This window comes from Pongo abelii, chromosome 3, assembly GCF_028885655.2.
Source record: "Pongo abelii isolate AG06213 chromosome 3, NHGRI_mPonAbe1-v2.0_pri, whole genome shotgun sequence".
Lineage (NCBI taxonomy): Eukaryota > Metazoa > Chordata > Mammalia > Primates > Hominidae > Pongo > Pongo abelii.
The window spans coordinates 92,329,622-92,347,514 of record NC_071988.2 but is presented as its reverse complement, the minus strand read 5'-3'; the positions used below and the strand labels follow the sequence as shown (position 1 = coordinate 92,347,514).

The 17,893-nt window shown below is 40.0% G+C and overlaps 1 protein-coding gene across 1 annotated transcript in view; it reads right to left on the bottom strand.

Annotated features, from left to right (window-relative positions):
* The window catches only part of SLC4A4 (solute carrier family 4 member 4), a 385,603-nt gene extending 376,244 nt beyond the window's left edge, over positions 1 to 9,359 (bottom strand). The window contains exon 1 of the mRNA XM_024246262.3: positions 9,223 to 9,359. The gene's annotated coding sequence lies outside the window, so the exon portion shown is untranslated. The remainder of the gene's footprint in view (positions 1 to 9,222) is intronic.
* Between the last annotated feature and the right edge of the window lie 8,534 nt (positions 9,360 to 17,893).

Below are 17,893 nucleotides of genomic sequence, written 5' to 3'. Positions count from 1 at the left end.
AAGCATTTTCTGGCCACTGTGAGGACCATGGGGAAGTATGCTGTGTAGACAACATGAACACATATGAAACAATTAAAGGGCAGTGCAAAGCAGTAAGCAATAAAGTGATCAATTCAACTGTAGAATTCACTGCCTAAGGTTTTGGCAATAAAAATAGGTAAGTGTTTGAACTATATTTTCTTCTGATGCTTTTGGAGTGGTGTTTTTATTTCATTTCTTAATATATTTTTCAAGAGAAATTATCTAATCTAGTTTATCTAAATCTTTTGAGACATTTCCTATCTGCCTTCTCCCTTTTCCCTGGCAAAGGAGCTCAACCTGTGAAAGTGCAAATGTGTGAGCTGTGTGTTTCTGCTTAATCATTAATGCTCAGCCATTTTCCAAAGCGATTGTAATCAGTACTTTAGCAAAGTCCCCACCATGAGGCCCTACTCTCTGCTAACATCGTGAGTGCTCATCTCACATTCCTAAGGACAGAGTCTCCAGAGGTCAAAGGAATCGAAGGAATTTGTGAAGCAGTTCAACTGTGACGTCTCACTGCAGCTGTGGTCACACAATACTCAAGGACAGAGTTTCAGGAGTGCAGCCATCCAACACTCAAGATCCCATGAAACTTTCAGCCTAACTGATGGTCCCACTGCTTACTCACTCAGAACAAAACATATTTCACCAAATATCACTTTCAGGACTTCATTCCTGATCCTTCTGGGGTAGAAGGTGCAAAAACCTGGTTTGTATTAGAGACATTAGGAATACTTCAATAAGGCCAACAGATTTCCATGCTGAAGAGCACAAGAAATGGAAGAGCTAATCCCATTCCCTTGGGAGATCAGTTTAGATAGTTTAATTGTCATAATTCTATTTGTTAAACAGGTATCCTTCCCTAAATCCGTAGTATACCCTTGTTTTTTAAATCCCATGTGTCAAGTAAGATCCGAAAGGAGCCTTGCTTCCAGCTTTAAATAAAGCAATAACTAGGCACGCCTGGATGCATTTGTTTTAAAAAGAGCCAGTTTAACTTCTCAAAGGAATGAAATCACTCAGAACAGATGAGATTTTTCTGAAATTCACTGTTTTTAAAACAGTAGTTTAACAGGGTTCACCATAACTACCCCTTGTATTTATTTCAATTTTCCTAACATTATGTCTGTAACAGAAAACAAAAGCTGTTTACTATACCAGATGATTCCATTTTCCACTAAATCACCCTAAATTGGCCACATTTGCGTCAAGCACACGAGGTATACTACCTAATATGTAAACGTCCTTATAAAATGTAGACTGACTTATGTTATTCTGAAGTAAAATGTTACATGCTCAGTATTCTGAGTACCACAGAACAGCTATACTTAAATGATGGCAGCAAACAACCAAGACCCCCATAAGCTCTTTTAAAAAAAAAAAAAAAAAAAAAAAAAAAAACTCAAATACAGGAAAAAAGGAAAAGAACATCAGTCTTTGGGTAAGAAAATCTAACTAGATTTCTATATAGAAATCCAAGTTTCTTCTGTTGCAAGCCTGATTTTTCAAAGGGATACCTACTATTATTTGAAGGAAGATCATGTAATTCCCCCAAAAAAATCATACAAATTTTAATTCTATTTAATTTAAAAATAAAAATGATATGCCTCCAAACCACTTTTTGAATAGAGAGTCACATCAAGCCACAGCTGAAAATCAGACCTATCAAAGGGTTAAGAATTGTTTCTTTACACAAATGTATATAAGGTGTATGCTGTTTGCTTTCATATTATAATCAACATATCTGTGAAACACCTTATTCATATTAAGCTGAAAAGGTACTATAAAAGCTCCAGTTTTCAGCTATTGTTCATCCTTGAATGTTCAATTTTACACAAAACATGGTTTCCAAAGTATTAGCACTGGAGAACCCACTGTAATATTTTAAATCTGGAAATTTGTGGCCATTCTAATTATAGAAGCTAAAAATATTCAGTGTGTAAGCTTTGGGGATCACTCATGGAGTGAAAAGCAGTGTAATCATTTTCAAGGGTTCTCCAAGTCGTTTGTGTTACTTGGAGGCATAAATTCAATATGAACTATATAGAAATGGGTGATCTCAAACTGCTGGCTATTAGACTCAATTTTTCAATATGATGCTTGATGAACCTTGGTTCCAACTCAGATTTAGCAATAAAAAGTAAAAGTCCTAGAGAAAAAAAAATATATAAAGCACAGCTTGAGTCACTCAGAGTAACGGTTTAAGAAAGATACTTAAATGTGTTCATTCATTCAGCCAACAAACATTTATTAATATGCCAGGAACTGTTCTCAGTGCTGGCATAATTCAACTCAAGAATAAGGAATGTTGAAGAATACAATAACAATAATAATAACTAACATGTATGGCCATTTACAGTGCTGAACAAGATTTCATAAAGATCACTTTATCTGTTCCTCATAACTCCTCTATGAATGAGGTTTTGTAATTATTTTAATAATGAAAAAAGACAGATATTTTTTAATTCTCAAAATCAAACAACTAATAAGTAAGAGAGCTGAATGTTCAATTCATACCTTCCAAATACAAATCTCCATTGGTCATTGGGCAATACAACATTACAAGATGCTCTACTTTTATGTAAAGCATTGAGGACAAGTTCTGCATGTTTCTAAGTGCTGTGTTAAAGTTATTTAATATTGTTTTGATTTGGGTTTTTCGTTTTTTAGGGATAAAGTTTCGAAGATCCAGACTATCATCTTTACAATTTCAAAATGTTTGTAATCTCTTTATCCCATGAATTTACTTATTAGATGGAAGCATTGGTGAATGAGTTTGCCTGGTTAGCTGAGTCTTCTAAACAAATAAAAGAACTTAACTCCCCAAGTATTAAAATCTTCCTTACTTGGGAAAAGATACTGGATAAAAACTTCATGAGCAAAAAACATGAACAAGTACTTTACAAAAAAGTATAGACAATAATCATATGAAAAGATAGACAAGGTACTCTGAGAAATGCAAATTAAAACTACAATGTGATACAACTATACATCTGATAGAATGATTTTAAAAAAAGACATACAAAACCCCTTTTGTAAGGATGTGGTGTAGATGATACTCTCACACAATGCTGGTAGGAATGTGAATTAGTACCAATTCTGAAGGAAGGCACTATCTACTAAAACCGTCTCATCAATTAAACTGGAAAAACACACAACTGAAATTCCCACATGGGCCGGGCACGGTGGCTCACGCCTGTAATCCCAGCACTTTGGGAGGCCGAGGCGGGCAGATCACGAGGTCAGGAGATCGAGACCATCCTGGCTAACATGGTGAAACCCCATCTCTACTAAAAATACAAAAAATTAGCCGGGCATGGTGGCAGGCGCCTGTAGTCCCAGTTACTCCGGAGGCTGAGGCAGGAGAATGGCATGAACCGGGGAGGCGGAGCTTGCAGTGAGCCGAGATCGGGCTAGCGCACTCCAGCCTGGGCGACAGACAGGGTGACATGTTCACCAAAAGACATACATAAGAATGCTCATAGCATCACTATTCATAATAGCCAAAAACTGGAAACAACCCAAACAAAATTAGTAAATCAAGAACAAAATGGATAAATGTACTGTGGCATTCTTATAAAGTGGAACACTATGTAGCAATGAGAATAAACTGATGCTTCACACAAAACAAGAATGAATCTCACAACATAATGTTGAGCAAAAGAAGTCACACACAAGAATACATACCATGTAATTAACTGACAGAAAGTTCAATGATAGGTGAAAGGAACCATTGTCTCAGAAATTAGGAGAGCGGTTACCTTGGGGGAAAGTAATGACTTGAAGAGGGAGTTAGAGGAGACTTCTGGATGCCATCAGTGGTCTATATTTTGGTCTTGGCACTGGTTACATGGACATGTTCACTTAGGTAAATCGCTGAGCTGTCTACTGATGGTATGATGACATACAATTTTCTGACCATATGTATTTCAATAAAAACTTAACAGAAGGAAGAGGGGAGGGGAAAAGAAGGAAGAGTGGAGAAAGTGGGGGAGGGAGAAGGGGGTGTAATGAAGTGATGCTATGAGAGTCCACATCTAAATAGTCCTCAACCACTGTGTTTGCTTTAGTTCTTACTTCTACCTCTTCCTTTACTACCACGCTGTTTTCAGGCACTTTTCAATGTTTTCTATGTATTTGCCAATAAAGCCCATTTTAGTCTTCTACTTTGTAGTTTACTGTTTGCTATGGGATTAAAAACTTTATAATCAATCATAGAACAGTAGGTGTATTAAAAGTAAACTGACTCTGAGGGATGTCCTAGGAGTAAAGTGAATTATTTTTAATGTATTTATTTTTTTACCCTCTATTTTGCCTGCTCAGAGACTTTTTTGCTGGGGAACACGACAAATGTAGGAGTTCCAAATAGATGAAGTTGTTACTAGATCTTATCAGTGAATATTAGATCTCCAGGCCAAAACTAGAATTAACTAACATAGAAGTTCATATCCCACAAGTTTACTTACTTGCAAATAGTATTAAGAAGAATATTAATCAGTGAATATACTTTTAAAAAAAATCACCAATTTCTTCTTAAATAAGAAGATGTCTTCAATATATTAAGAGATTTTTCTAGTTGTGTCACTCATAGAATATTATAGGGGTGTTAAACATAACATACTCCTTTCTCATTTTGTATTTTTATTCATATTGATTTTTTTAATCCCCAAAAAAGCACACTAGGAGTATTATTTAAAACTTTCTTAAGGTTTCTAATACAGAAATTCAAGTTAAATTTGAGTCAAGGAGTATACCTCTTCCACACAATTATCCACAAAGTAAAAATACAAAACTCCAAAATATCAGTTGGTGGTTATTTATTTCCTTTAACATCCTAATTTCACTTAATTTCTTTCTATGTTCATTCTACATGAAAAACAAAAGTTAGGTCTCAAGATGTAGCTAAAACTGGTACACCCAAACTGAAAATTCTTCTCTCATGAAATACTCCCTGGATTGCAGAACCTGAAATAAAGTTGCGGCAAGTGGGCACTGCTACTGAGCGGAATTACCAACAGAAAATGGAAACCATCACTTTAAAACAGGATAAACTTTTATCTGCTTTAGTATCTTCTACTGTGACTAAAAGGACATTCCCCCATTCATTGACAGTCATTCGACAAACATGTATCACCAGTCAAAAGATTAAAATACTCATTCCTACCTCCACCAATAATTTGCAGTTAAGTTTAAGAAAAGCATACAGAGTTCTCTGTCATAGTTTCCTCTTCATCTCAATAAGCATAACAATCCCTTATATTTACTTAGTTTTCAGGAAAGAAGAACAAGATGATGTTTTGGTTTACACAAACAACTACAGAGGCACATAGTTTCAACATTACTGTTTCTACCACTATCTTTTTCCAATACAGAGGCTCCTAAACGTACGGTGGGTTATGTCCTGATAAGCCCATCATAAATTGAAAATATTGCAAGTCAAAAATGTGTCTAATACACCTAACCTACCAAACATCATAGCTTAGCCTAACCAACCTTAAAAGTGTTCAGAATATTTACATTTGCCTATTAGGCAAAATCATCTAACACAAAGCCTAACCTATTTTACAAATAAACTATTGGATATCTCATGTAATTAATTGAATACTGTACTGAAAGTGAAAAACAGAATGTTGTTATCAGTACTCGAAGTATAGATCCTACTGAATGTGAATGCTTTCACACCATTGTAATTCTGAAAAATTTTAACTGGAACATAGTAAGTCTGGAACCGTCTATATTCGGTATCAAGTAAGACATTATCATTAAGGAATAAAATTATTGGCATCATTAGGAAGATTGGAAGAAAAAGTTTTATCTCTCCTTTGCCACAGCAAGTAAATAAAGCCATTAGCATTTATACACTTGTTCATTTTTTAGAGACAGGATCTCCCTATGTTGCCCAGGCTGTGCAGTAGCTATTCACAGGCACAATTTAATAGCAATTTTATAGGCACAGTTTTAGAGCACATGACAGCCTCGAACTCCTATGCTTAAGTGATCCTCCCAACTCAGCCTCCAGAGTATCTGGGACCACTGCACCTGGCTCTCATTGTATTTTTAATGTCTTGTTAGAAATGTCATTGCACTGCTGAGACTACCAAATGCAATAAAAGCCATTGCCACAGAAGTATTATGAAAGTAGTTAATATGGCTTCCGACAAAATTAAATCAGCCACCTCTACAAATGAGTTGTGTCTGTGTGTGTGTGTGTGTGTGTGTGTGTAAACATACATTAGACAGAACTGAGTAAAGGGGAATCCATCCCTATTGCTGGAAAAATAACCAAAGGTGTGCACTACTGAGGATAAAAAGATCATCTTCATGTCAGAAGAACAGCAGCATATTTTCCATTTTTGTAACCCAAACGTATCAAGAGTTTAAATATTGGGAGAAAGGCAAAATGTATTTGGAATACAACTTAGCTGACCTCAAATAAAACTTTATTCCTCCTTTCCTCTAAGATTCCTACATTATGTAAAAGTAGTAAGATCCAGTTTTGTAAAGTCTTACTAGCTTCCTGGATGTTCTTTATCCATTTTGCTAAATGACTCCCTAAAAATACATAAATTTCATAAGTTACAGGTTGTCCTTGGAAACAGCATCAACTGAGATCTATGTTCTGCTTATAGCTTCCTTTGTCCCATCAAATCATGCATTCTGATTCCTTCCATTTAGAAATCTAGAAAAAAACACTTAGAAATTTTAATCATCATTAGATTTTCCTCTTCTCAGTTTGTTCTTTCCACTCCCAATCTTATCTATCAACTCCAGTCTTAGATTTTATTCATATTATTTTAAATAAACACAAAGAAACTCCAAGAAACAGATATGTATCTCGCCACACTTAAGTCCAGCAGAGTCTCTCAGGACGCTTCTCCTCTAACAATAGCAGTCCTCATATGAGGTCTACAGCGCTCTCAGAGGCAGGCAAGGAATCCCGTTTATTTACATGATTCACCAGCTAGTGTGCATTTCTTTAAGTGTTGTCTTTTCCTTTAAGATGTAAGCTATGGCCAGATATCACTCTTGTTATCAGAACAAGGGATCAGAACCTCAAAACTGTACCTGCCAGCACTCAGCGAAAAATGAGATTACCATCAGGGCCTACTGGAAGTTGTCCCAAAGGTTACCCGATTTCTATCGCATTATTCCTCTAAATCTGATTGCCTTTATTTCTTTCACACAACATTTTTGTAAGTCCAAAATGTCTCTTAATCATTTAGAAGACTGAAATCATAGTACTAACATTCAAACATCTAAAATTATTTAATATTGACTACATGAACTGAAAGAAATACATTAATCTAAACTGAGAGTACATTCTGTCAATCTCATTGGGTAAGGTATCTAATGTATGTTTTTAAGTCTCCAAAAATGACCTCAAAAGAGCAAATGGCACCAAAACCCTCATTCTGAAGTACACTTAAATCCAAAATGTTGGGGGTTTCTTAGTTTTCAGTTTTTTTAACATGCCTGGGACTATCAAAAAATCCCATCTTGTCCTTGTCACCCCCACTCCTACAAATGTTCTCTGCCTCAACAGCTCATAATGCAGTGGTACTGCTTTCCTGTCTCCATCTACATGAGAGTTTCTGTGTCATCTTACTCGACAGTGTGGGATACAGTTAAAACAAGTCATTCAATTTCAAGATCTACCACAAAGACCAGAATCCTATCAGTACTTTTAACTTTAAAATGAAAGTAAAAGTTTTTTCTCAGCTATAAAAGCTATAGAAAAATAAACAGGCACACTTCCTTTGAATGAAGTTATACTAATATCTTCAGTCTAAGTACTAAAATTACCCATGTAAATTATTTACATGTTAATATGATAGACACAAGAAAGAGAGCTGTAGTCAGAAACGTTTTCAAGACATTACATTGGCTATAAAAAGCTACTGACTATTGTTCTAATGGCATAGATGAATCTACTCAAATCACAATGAAAAAAAACCCAAATGAGCAATGTACACTTTAATTAATTTAATTCAGGTAGTATTACAACTCCAAGTCCCAAGATACAAGAAAAAAGAGAAATACAGTACAATACAGTGTCTCTTAGGAAAGGAACTGTTCCAGGATTTGAGACAATGAGCGTTTAGTACAGCCCAGTGTTCTTGATTTCTCATTAGGAGCAACTTTCCAGGGCACTGAAGCGAACCAGGAAAAGAAATGGGGAGGGTAAGCCAAAGGGGTCGCTGCTCTTCAATGTCAAGTTGGAAAGAGCTTGCTGCGATCAACCATGCTGAGAAGGTAGGGCCTTGAGAGGGAACGAAGGGTAGAAAAAACAGTTTTACAGGGCGCTGAAAAAAGTGACAGAACAGAGGTGGAACGGCTTCCTCCATCTTTCACGTCAAGTTCAAGTTTTTCTTTTTGTTCTATAAGAACTTTTGTCTTTATGGTGCTTGCTGCGGTTTGCTGATGTAGTTCCCAGCTCCTGCCTTCCTCTGGTGACTTATTAACGGACTGGCAATGGCTGAGTAAAATGCACTTAAGAAAAAAGAAATCACCTCGCTTTGCCAAGACGCACATGCTGCCCAGTACCTGTGGAAGAGCTCCGCTGTCGCTGGCCAAGAGAAATTCCAGTTTAACCTATGCCTCCCCTATCCAAATCCATTGCAAATAAATGTGTGTGTGCCACTTGCAGAGAATCTGCCTGACTCACCCCCCGCCTTCGGCGTGCCAGGGAGAGATGTAAATGCTCCGTCCTGGAGCTGGCAGTGAAGTGGGGGCCGCGGCCTCGGTAGCACCGAGAGTCCCCAAATCTCCCCGTGATGGGTTTAGGGATGTGTTCCTCTCAAGCAGGTGCCTGGTCACAGGGCGACCACCCAGGCTCACAGCAACACACGTGTCACTGAGCCCGAGCCCAGCCCGCCGCAGAACTGGCCCCGCAGTCCTCGTAAAGACGCCCAGTTGCGCGAAGGGGACTTAGCAGTGAGGGAGAAGCAGACCACCCAAACTCTTCCTCTAAACCCTAAGAAGGAAAAAAAAAAGTACTTTTCCGCGGAAGCAGCCTCCACACACAGCCCGCACCCAGCTCAGGGGATGCCCGGCCCGCAATTGACCTCTCTCTCCCTCCCAGGAGCGCGCTGAGGCCGCCTGCGCGCCCTACGGAATCGGCCCCCGGGCCCGCGCCCGCCTCCGCCTTGGAGCGAGGGACCCCATCGACCCTCCCGGCAGCTGCCCAGGCCAGGCGCTCACCTCCTGGGGTCCGGCTTCCGTCGCTCCTCCAGTTTGGCGGCGGAGTGTGGGGCTGCAGCGGCCACTGCCGCCGCCGCCGCCGCCTTCGCTGCCACCGCGGCCGCCGCCGCCACCGAAGCGCTGCCCGGCGCGCCGCCGGGGTTGGAGGCTGGGGGGCCGCGGAATCCCTGGAGGCGCGAGCCCGGGACGCGGCGGGGCCGAGCCGCGGGAAGTTGTCTGCGCCGGGCGCGGAGCGAGCGGGGCGCCGGTCACCCGCGCCCAAGTAGTCACAACTTTGCCGCCTGGGTGGGTGCGCGCTCCGTAGAGAGGCGAGCGCGGGAGAACCGGGCAGAGGCGCTGGGGCGGGAGGGTCTTCGGAGCAGGCAGGACTGGAACCTGAACGGTCCCCGAGGAAGGGGGAAAGGTGGCGCGGAGGGGATGTCTACACGGCCCGTGTGGTGCGCGGCGAGCGAGTGTGTAAGAGCGCGGGCGTCTACTCTACTTTGCCTCCTGCAGCTCCTGCATATTTATGGGGATCTCTGATGTTCCTGCTAGTAACTAACACTGCAGCAGTGGAGCCCAGCCCAGGCGCCCCTCGGGAGCAAGCCGGGGTGCGGGAGCTCACGGAAGGCGGCCGCGGCGGAGGCTGTGCCGCGAGCGCGAGCCTGCGATCCATATTTAAAGCCGTAAGTGGCCTCGGCCGGCCCCCTGCCCTGCCCTCGCTCGCGCCCGCCAGCCCGGCCCCCACCGCTCCGGGCCGCTGCTCGGCGTCAGCCGCCTGGGCATCGGCGGCGGGGAGGGGCCTCGAGCCGCGCCGCCTCCGCCGGGGGCTTGGGCTCTGCGCGCAGCGCCCCCCCGGAGCTGGCGAAGGACCCGGCTCCGGACCGGCCGCTCTTGCCTCCCGGGTTCCTTCTCTTTCACGCCCTGGGTTGGGTCCTAGGTCTAGCTTTTTGTCCTACTCAGAAGAGTTCCCCAGTGGAGAGAGCCTGTGCTTCCATGCAGAACTAAAATTGCATGCGTTTCCCAGCTCAGATCACTCTTGACTCTACTTTATAAAACTTGGGGCGTATAGAGTGCTGCCATAACACAGTATTAAGTAATTGTTCACCTTTAACAAAAGATGTCTGAAGATAACGTGGTTGTCAACTGTGTCCTTCACTTATGTCACTGATGCCTTTCTGTCTTTCTTGGGAGTTAGGAAAACAGCCTTAGCAAAGTGATTATTTTTTGTATTTATTCTGTTCCTAAGTCTAATAATGAGGTTCAAGTACTCTTTGCCAAGCAAATAATATATCAATGATCCAGCACCATTGCCATCGGTAAACTATTGAATCATAAGTAAACCATTAAGATATGAACAGACTGTCAACACAGACACACCATCTATTGTTCTGGGTACTGCTAGAGAGTAGTCACTTAATGGATTACAACCACATGGTATATCATGCAAGTGTATATCATTTTCTAGTAATACACATTATATGTAATGTATATGTGGACATCACTGACCAAACTGTGTTTTCAACAGTAGCCACCAAAATGCATAAAGCTCAAGAGAAATAATTTCACATACCAACTGCTCCTGGTTCCCAGTCTTTGTTCAATACAAAGCTATAGCTAATAGGACCTCCAGGGGAAAAAAAAAAAATGAGGGTAGGGAGGAAATAATTTGAGGACAGAGGCTTTTCTTTCTAGCATTCAAAACTGGAAGAGATCCAGAGATCCATGGTGCCTCACCAGTGCTTGGAAAGCAGGTATGGAGCTTGCGTCTTTTAAAAAGTTTGTATCTTTAAAATCCTTAGTTAATGCTCAGAAGGCACAAGGAACCACCCCAATCTGATGTCTGAAATTAAAATGTACTGTCATGTATCTGTTGTCACATCTGGCTCACACATATGTTCACATATTCTACATAACCCAGTGCAGTGATATTCGTCAGAATGTCACTGGGAATTTTTCATGGGAAACTCAAAACCAAAGATAAAACAAAAATTTAGCTTTAAAGTTTTCACCTAAATGATTATATTCTGTTTCTAGGCTAATGTTAAAATTAACTTTCACTCCCTGAGCAGGCAGTTAGCAAGAATCAGCAACCGCAAAGTAAGCTAACAGGCAAAGGGAAGTCACTTTTGTATTAAAAATTTGCCACTGCTGTTCAGCAGTTTTTCACACTGTGGATTATGTATTTCAACATAGCTGGCAATTTCTCATTATAATCGTGAAGCAGCCATGAACACTCAGTGTTGGTGAATAAGAAAGAAAAAAGTCCAAGAAACACATTTTTCAAGCATTCTGCTGCAAAATATATCAAACTCTCCTTCATGTAAGTTAAATAGATAACTCCTGAAGGCATTCCAGTACAAAGATTGGCAAGAATTTTCCCTAAAAGGAGCATAAAGTTGGTTTGTGGGGTGGGAGGCAGGGAGACAATGAGAGTACTATGGAGGCGAGATTTGGTATGTGTCTTAAATTAATGAGAAAAAGAGTCTTTGGCAAAGCGTTGACAACCTCTGTTATCATTTTCATTACTTGATGTTTGCTATCCCACAATTAAAAGAGTGTGTTCTATTTCCTTTCCTATTGATTAGTGTCCAGTAGTTGAGATATATGTGTGTTTTCCTTTGAAAGTTCATTGATTAATTTTTCTTATAACCTCTGCATGTGATCACTTTCGATTGCTTTTCCGGGTGATAACAATGAATCCTGAGATTTTTGTTCACCTCTCCTAAAGCTTGTGCTGTGTCTCTTGATTCTCATAAGCACAAAGAAAGATTTATTACTTCTTTTTGTGTTGGGGTTCACACGGCTTGGTGACAAGAAGAATGAGCAGAAAAACTGATGGAATTAGAAAAATGGTGTAAGTAAGCTTTACTGATAATGATTTGTTTACTTTTTAATCAACAACTCTCTGTACTAAAGGACTTCTTAGAATACCAGCCCAGTACTTAGCTTATTAATCAAATTTCTTTTGTATCATCCAAGGCATCTAAACAGAAAGGAGGAAGGACCTTTGTTTCGATGACAAGCACCATCTAGTGGCAGCAGGTGATGACGACATAATGTCTCTAAGAAGAATGAAGATGAAAGTTTTCGAATAGGTAGTCCAGGCATTTCTGGTCGCTTATAGGCATGACATTCTTTGATTCTAAAACAAGAAGTTGTATGTAGTAGAATAATGCAATTGATCGGCCCTGCGTTGATTATTGAAAGTAAGGTGCCGATGTGACCTGCACGTAGGATTATTAGCATAGAATTTTCTCAGTATTTGTGTGACTGAACAGGTCCTTAAAGACTCTGTATTTAAGTTTCCTCATTACATAAAATAGGAAGAGTGATGGCTTGTCACCAGATGTTATCTGTAAAGCACTGTGTTCAACAAAGAGCAGAATCCATAAATATAACTATTATATTTGGATTTTTTCACTATTAGGAAAAAAAGGTGAAAAATATTGTTGAATGTTTCTCCTGGAGTTATACAAAATTATAACATTCATACGCATTTCATACTGGGGCCTAAACAGAAAGGTGGTAGGAGATAACGTTATAGCTTGTTATTATAAACGTCAAAGACTGATCAGAGATGTTTGTCAATATCAAGTCGTTTTTAAATAGGTGGCTCATTGGCGAAAGTCTGAGCAACATTTTGCTACACAGAATAGAGATTTTCTTTGTGCTGATATTTGTTTGGACTTGTAGTTGTTTGCAACAGAATGATCATTAAAGTTGCCACTCTGTATCAATTTTGTTAACCACTTCATTGTGTAAGAGTAAAAAATGAGAAAAAGCACTTTTTTTCTTCTCATTCTAAAACCAATCTGGGATGAAAGACAGATAGATATAGATCGATAGATAATAGATCACCAAAGGCCTCATTTTTGTTTCACTTACACTCCACGAGTATTCATATTCAGTCTGGCAAATTCTTGAACACATTCAACTAATCTAGATTTATAATTAACATTCTCTTCCTCAAACTCCAGGTTTAAAAATACCTGTAGCCCCTTTTTATGAGGAGAGAATGAAGGTGAACACAGTTTTTGGAAGCTGTCAGCACAGCATGAGCTGGGGAAAATAATTTTATTTGGTTAAACATGTGTCCCAAGTTGCTTCACAGCTTTAGCAACTGAGCTCTCAACCATATCCAACTGTCGTTTTTAAAACACATGCCTAAAGTCAAATATCAGAAGAGGGCTCTAACTTCTGAAAACAGGAGCTTATCTCAGTTAATGTCAAGGAAGGCAAGTTATTCAATCTGAGTCTCAGTTCCTACAGCATTAAAATCAAGGAGCTTAAGATAATACCCCAAAATTCAACAATTCCAACAGGATACCAGAATGATTTCCTCTAATAAAATTGAACAATATGTGATAGAGAAATATGCAACTCTTTCAGAAATGGTATCAACATATTTATTACGAAAGCTCTGTTTAATAACCTTAGGCCAATGTTTTGGCCCCTTCCTCCTACAGCAATTCTCTGATAGATCAGCATAACACAGGACACAGGCCTCTCTGTTTGGAAGAAGAAGGAAAACTTAAAATGAGCTACTAAGCCACTAAAACCCAGGCCCCTGATTTAAAAGATTGGTCTGGTTTTAGGTACGGTGGTAGAGAATTATGTTAGACTTCTCTACCAGAACAGACTCTTGAGGCCCTTGGACTCTGATAATGTGAGTGTGTGTGTGTGGTCTCGCGCGCGCGCTTGTGTGTGTGAAATGTACATATGCGTGATCAGACTAGCAACTTCCCAGACACAGAAAGGTGTTTTTTCCTTTGTATCCCACTGGCTTCCCGCCTCCTTGGGAATTGAATGGGCCTACATGGCAGGCCACTTAAAAGCTGCTCCTCCTTTTTGGCCTATGGACTGTCATGCGGATTCAGCTGTTCCATTGCTTGGAGACAGGTTTCCGTATGGACTAACCGACCACCAGATCCAACTGGGCTATTACCATTCACATCCCACTGGTCTGCTTTTTAGACCAGGCCTATCTTGGAGACCACAGCACCTCAGTCTCCTTGCAAGTAACAAAACAGTTGATGTTGCTAGTACCCATCTACCAGACTCATGTCTTCACGGAAAACACTGCAAATCAAAATCTGAATAATAAAAATTGGCTCCTTTTTCCCCTCTGCTTAGGGAAAGAGCACTCTGAGCAAATGTGCCTTCATGGCTTTTCAATTTACCAGTGCCAACCAAAGGATGCTCACTTCTACCACAGAATATGGGGCATGCTTGGGTCATCCATTCAGTCAACCAATATTTATTAAGAACCTACGTATTCTGTGTCAAGAACTCTTCTGGGTGATGGATTCCTAGAACAAGAAAAGTTCCTGCTTCATGGAACTTACAAGTAAACAAATAAGTGGACAAAATAATGTCCATTATCTTGGAATGCTAAATGCAATGAAGTGATAAATGCTATGAAGAGGGTGTCCAACTATCCCAGGTCACATTGCCAATTTACCCCTGTTATCCTTCTGTAATGATAACAGCACTCCCTTTCACCTCAAAAGGAAGACATAGTGAGAAATTGTAGAATCCCCTTAGCCCTAGAAGAAATAAAGCACAGAGATGTGATAGAGTTGACAGGGCAAGGGACAGCTGCTTTCAAGTAGGGGGTCAAGGAAGGTCTTTCTGAGATAGGAATGTTCGAGGACAGATCTGAATCAACAAGACATAAATATGAAAAACTGTAAAGGCAACTTGACAGTACAAACAGCATCTGGCATGGTGCCTTACACATAGTAGGCATTCAGTAATTACAGAATGATTGATGGCATTCCTTCTTTTTTGGAACATTAAAATAGAGAAGCTTACTTACACAGGATATATTTCTATTAAGACAGATTTCAGGCTTCACAAATTCCTTATGACATCATTCTTACACAATAACATTGGGACTATATCTGTGTATTTATTTGCATGTGCATAAAGCATCTCTTGAAGGATACATGAGCAATTAAAAGCACTATTTGCTTCCAGGAAGGGGAACTAGAGCAGGCATAGGGAGGAAGACTTTTCACCGAATCATTCATACTTTTTAAAAATTTTTTTATTATACTTTAAGTTTTAGGGTACATGTGCACAACGTGCAGGTTAGTTACATATGTATACATGTGCCATGTTGGTGTGCTGCACCCAGTAACTCGTCATTTAACATTAGGTATATCTCCTAATGTTATCCCTCCCCCCTCCCCCCGCCCCACAACAGGCCACGGTGTGTGATGTTCCCCTTCCTGTGTCCAAGTGTTCTCATTGTTCAATTCCCACCTATGAGTGAGAATACGCGGTGTTTGGTTTTTTGTCCTTGGGATAGTTTGCTGAGAATGATGGTTTCCAGCTTCATCCATGTCCCTACGGAGGACATGGACTCATCGTTTTTTATGGCTGCATAGTATTCCATGGTGTATATGTCCCACATTTTCTTAATCCAGTCTATCATTGTTGGACATTTGGGTTGTTTCCAAGTCTTTGCTATTGTGAATAGTGTCACAATAAACATACGTGTGCATGTGTCTTTATAGCAGCATGATTTATAATCCTTCGGGTATATACCCAGTAATGGGATGGCTGGGTCAAATGGTATTGCTAGTTCTAGATCCCTGAGGAATCGCCACACTGACTTCCACAATGGTTGAACTAGTTTACAGTCCCAGCAACAGTGTAAAAGTGTTCCTATTTCTCCACATCCTCTACAGCACCTGTTGTTTCCTGACTTTTTAATGATCGCCATTCTAACTGGTGTGAGATGGTATCTCATTGTGGTTTTGATTTGCATTTCTCTGATGGCCAGTGATGATGAGCATTTTTTCATGTGTCTTTTGGGTGCTTAAATGTCTTCCTTTGAGAAGGGTCTGTTCATATCCTTTGCCCACTTTTTGATGGGGTTGTTTGTTTTTTTCTTGTAAATTTGTTAGAGTTCATTGTAGATTCTGGATATTAGCCCTTTGTCAGATGAGTAGATTGCAAAAATTTTCTCCCATTCTGTAGGTTGCCTGTTCACTCTGATGGTAGTTTCTTTTGCTGTGCAGAAGCTCTTGAGTTTAATTAGATCCCATTTGTCAATTTTGGCTTTTGTTGCCATTGCTTTTGGTGTTTTAGACATGAAGTCCTTGCCCATGCCTATGTCCTGAATGGTATTGCCTAGGTTTTCTTCTAGGGTTTTTATGGTTTTAGGTCTAACATTTAAGTCTTTAATCCATCTTGAATTAATTTTTGTATAAGGTGTAAGGAAGGGATCCAGTTTCAGCTTTCTACATATGGCTAGCCAGTTTTCCCAGCACCATTTATTAAATAGGGAATCCTTTCCCCATTTCTTCTTTTCGTCAGGTTTGTCAAAGATCAGATAGTTGTAGATGTGCAGCATTATTTCTGAGGGCTCTGTTCTGTTCCATTGATCTATATCTCTGTCTTGGTACCAGTACCATTTTGTTTTGGTTACTGTAGCCTTGTAGTATAGTTTGAAGTCAGGTAGCGTGATGCCTCCAGCTTTGTTCTTTTGGCTTAGGATTGACTTGGCAATGTGGGCTCTTTTTTGGTTCTATATGAACTCTAAAGTAGTTTTTCCAATTCTGTGAAGAAAGTCATTGGTAGCTTGATGGGGATGGCATTGAATCTATAAATGACCTTGGGCAGTATGGCCATTTTCATGATATCGATTCTTCCTACCCATGAACATGGATTGTTCTTCCATTTGTTTGTATCCTCTTTTATTTCATTGAGCAGTGGTTTGTAGTTCTCCTTGAAGAGGTCCTTCACATCCCTTGTAAGTTGGATTCCTAGGTATTTTATTCTCTTTGAAGCAATTGTGAATGGGAGTTCACTCATGATTTGGCTCTGTGTTTGTCTGTTATTGGTGTATAAGAATGTTTGTGATTTTTTCACATTGATTTTGTATCCTGAGACTTTGCTGAAGTTGCCTATCAGCTTAAACAGATTTTGGGCTGAGACAATGGGATTTTCTAGATATACAATCATGTCATCGGCAAACAGGGACAATTGACTTCCTCTTTTCCTAATTGAATGCCCTTTATTTCCTTCTCCTGCCTGATTGCCCTGGCCAGAACTTCCAACACTATGTTGAATAGGAGTGGTGAGGGAGGGCATCCCTGTCTTCTACCAGTTTTCAAAGACAATGCTTCCAGTTTTTGTCCATTCAGTATGACATTGGCTGTGGGTTTGTAATAGATAACTCTTATTATTTTGAGATATGTCTCATCAATACCTAATTTATTGAGAGTTTTTAGCATGATGGGCTGTTGAATTTTGTCAAAGGCCTTTTCTGCATCTATTGAGATAATCATATGGTTTTTGTCATTGGTTCTGTTTATATGCTGGATTATGTTTATTGATTTGCTTATGTTGAACCAGGCTTACATCTTAGGGATGAAGCCCACTTGATCATGGTGGATAAGCTTTTTGATGTGCTGCTGGATTCGGTTTGCCAGTATTTTATTGGGATTTTTGCATTGATGTTCATCAGGGATATTGGTCTAAAATTCTCTTTTTTTGTTGTTTCTCTGCTAGGCTTTGGTATCAGGATGATGCTGGCCCCATAAAATGAGTTAGGGAGGATTCCCTCTTTTTCCATTGATTGGAATAGTTTCAGAAGGAATGGTACCAGCTCCTCCTTGTACTTCTGGTAGAATTCGGCTGTGAATCCATCTGGTCCTGGACTTCTTTTGATTGGTAA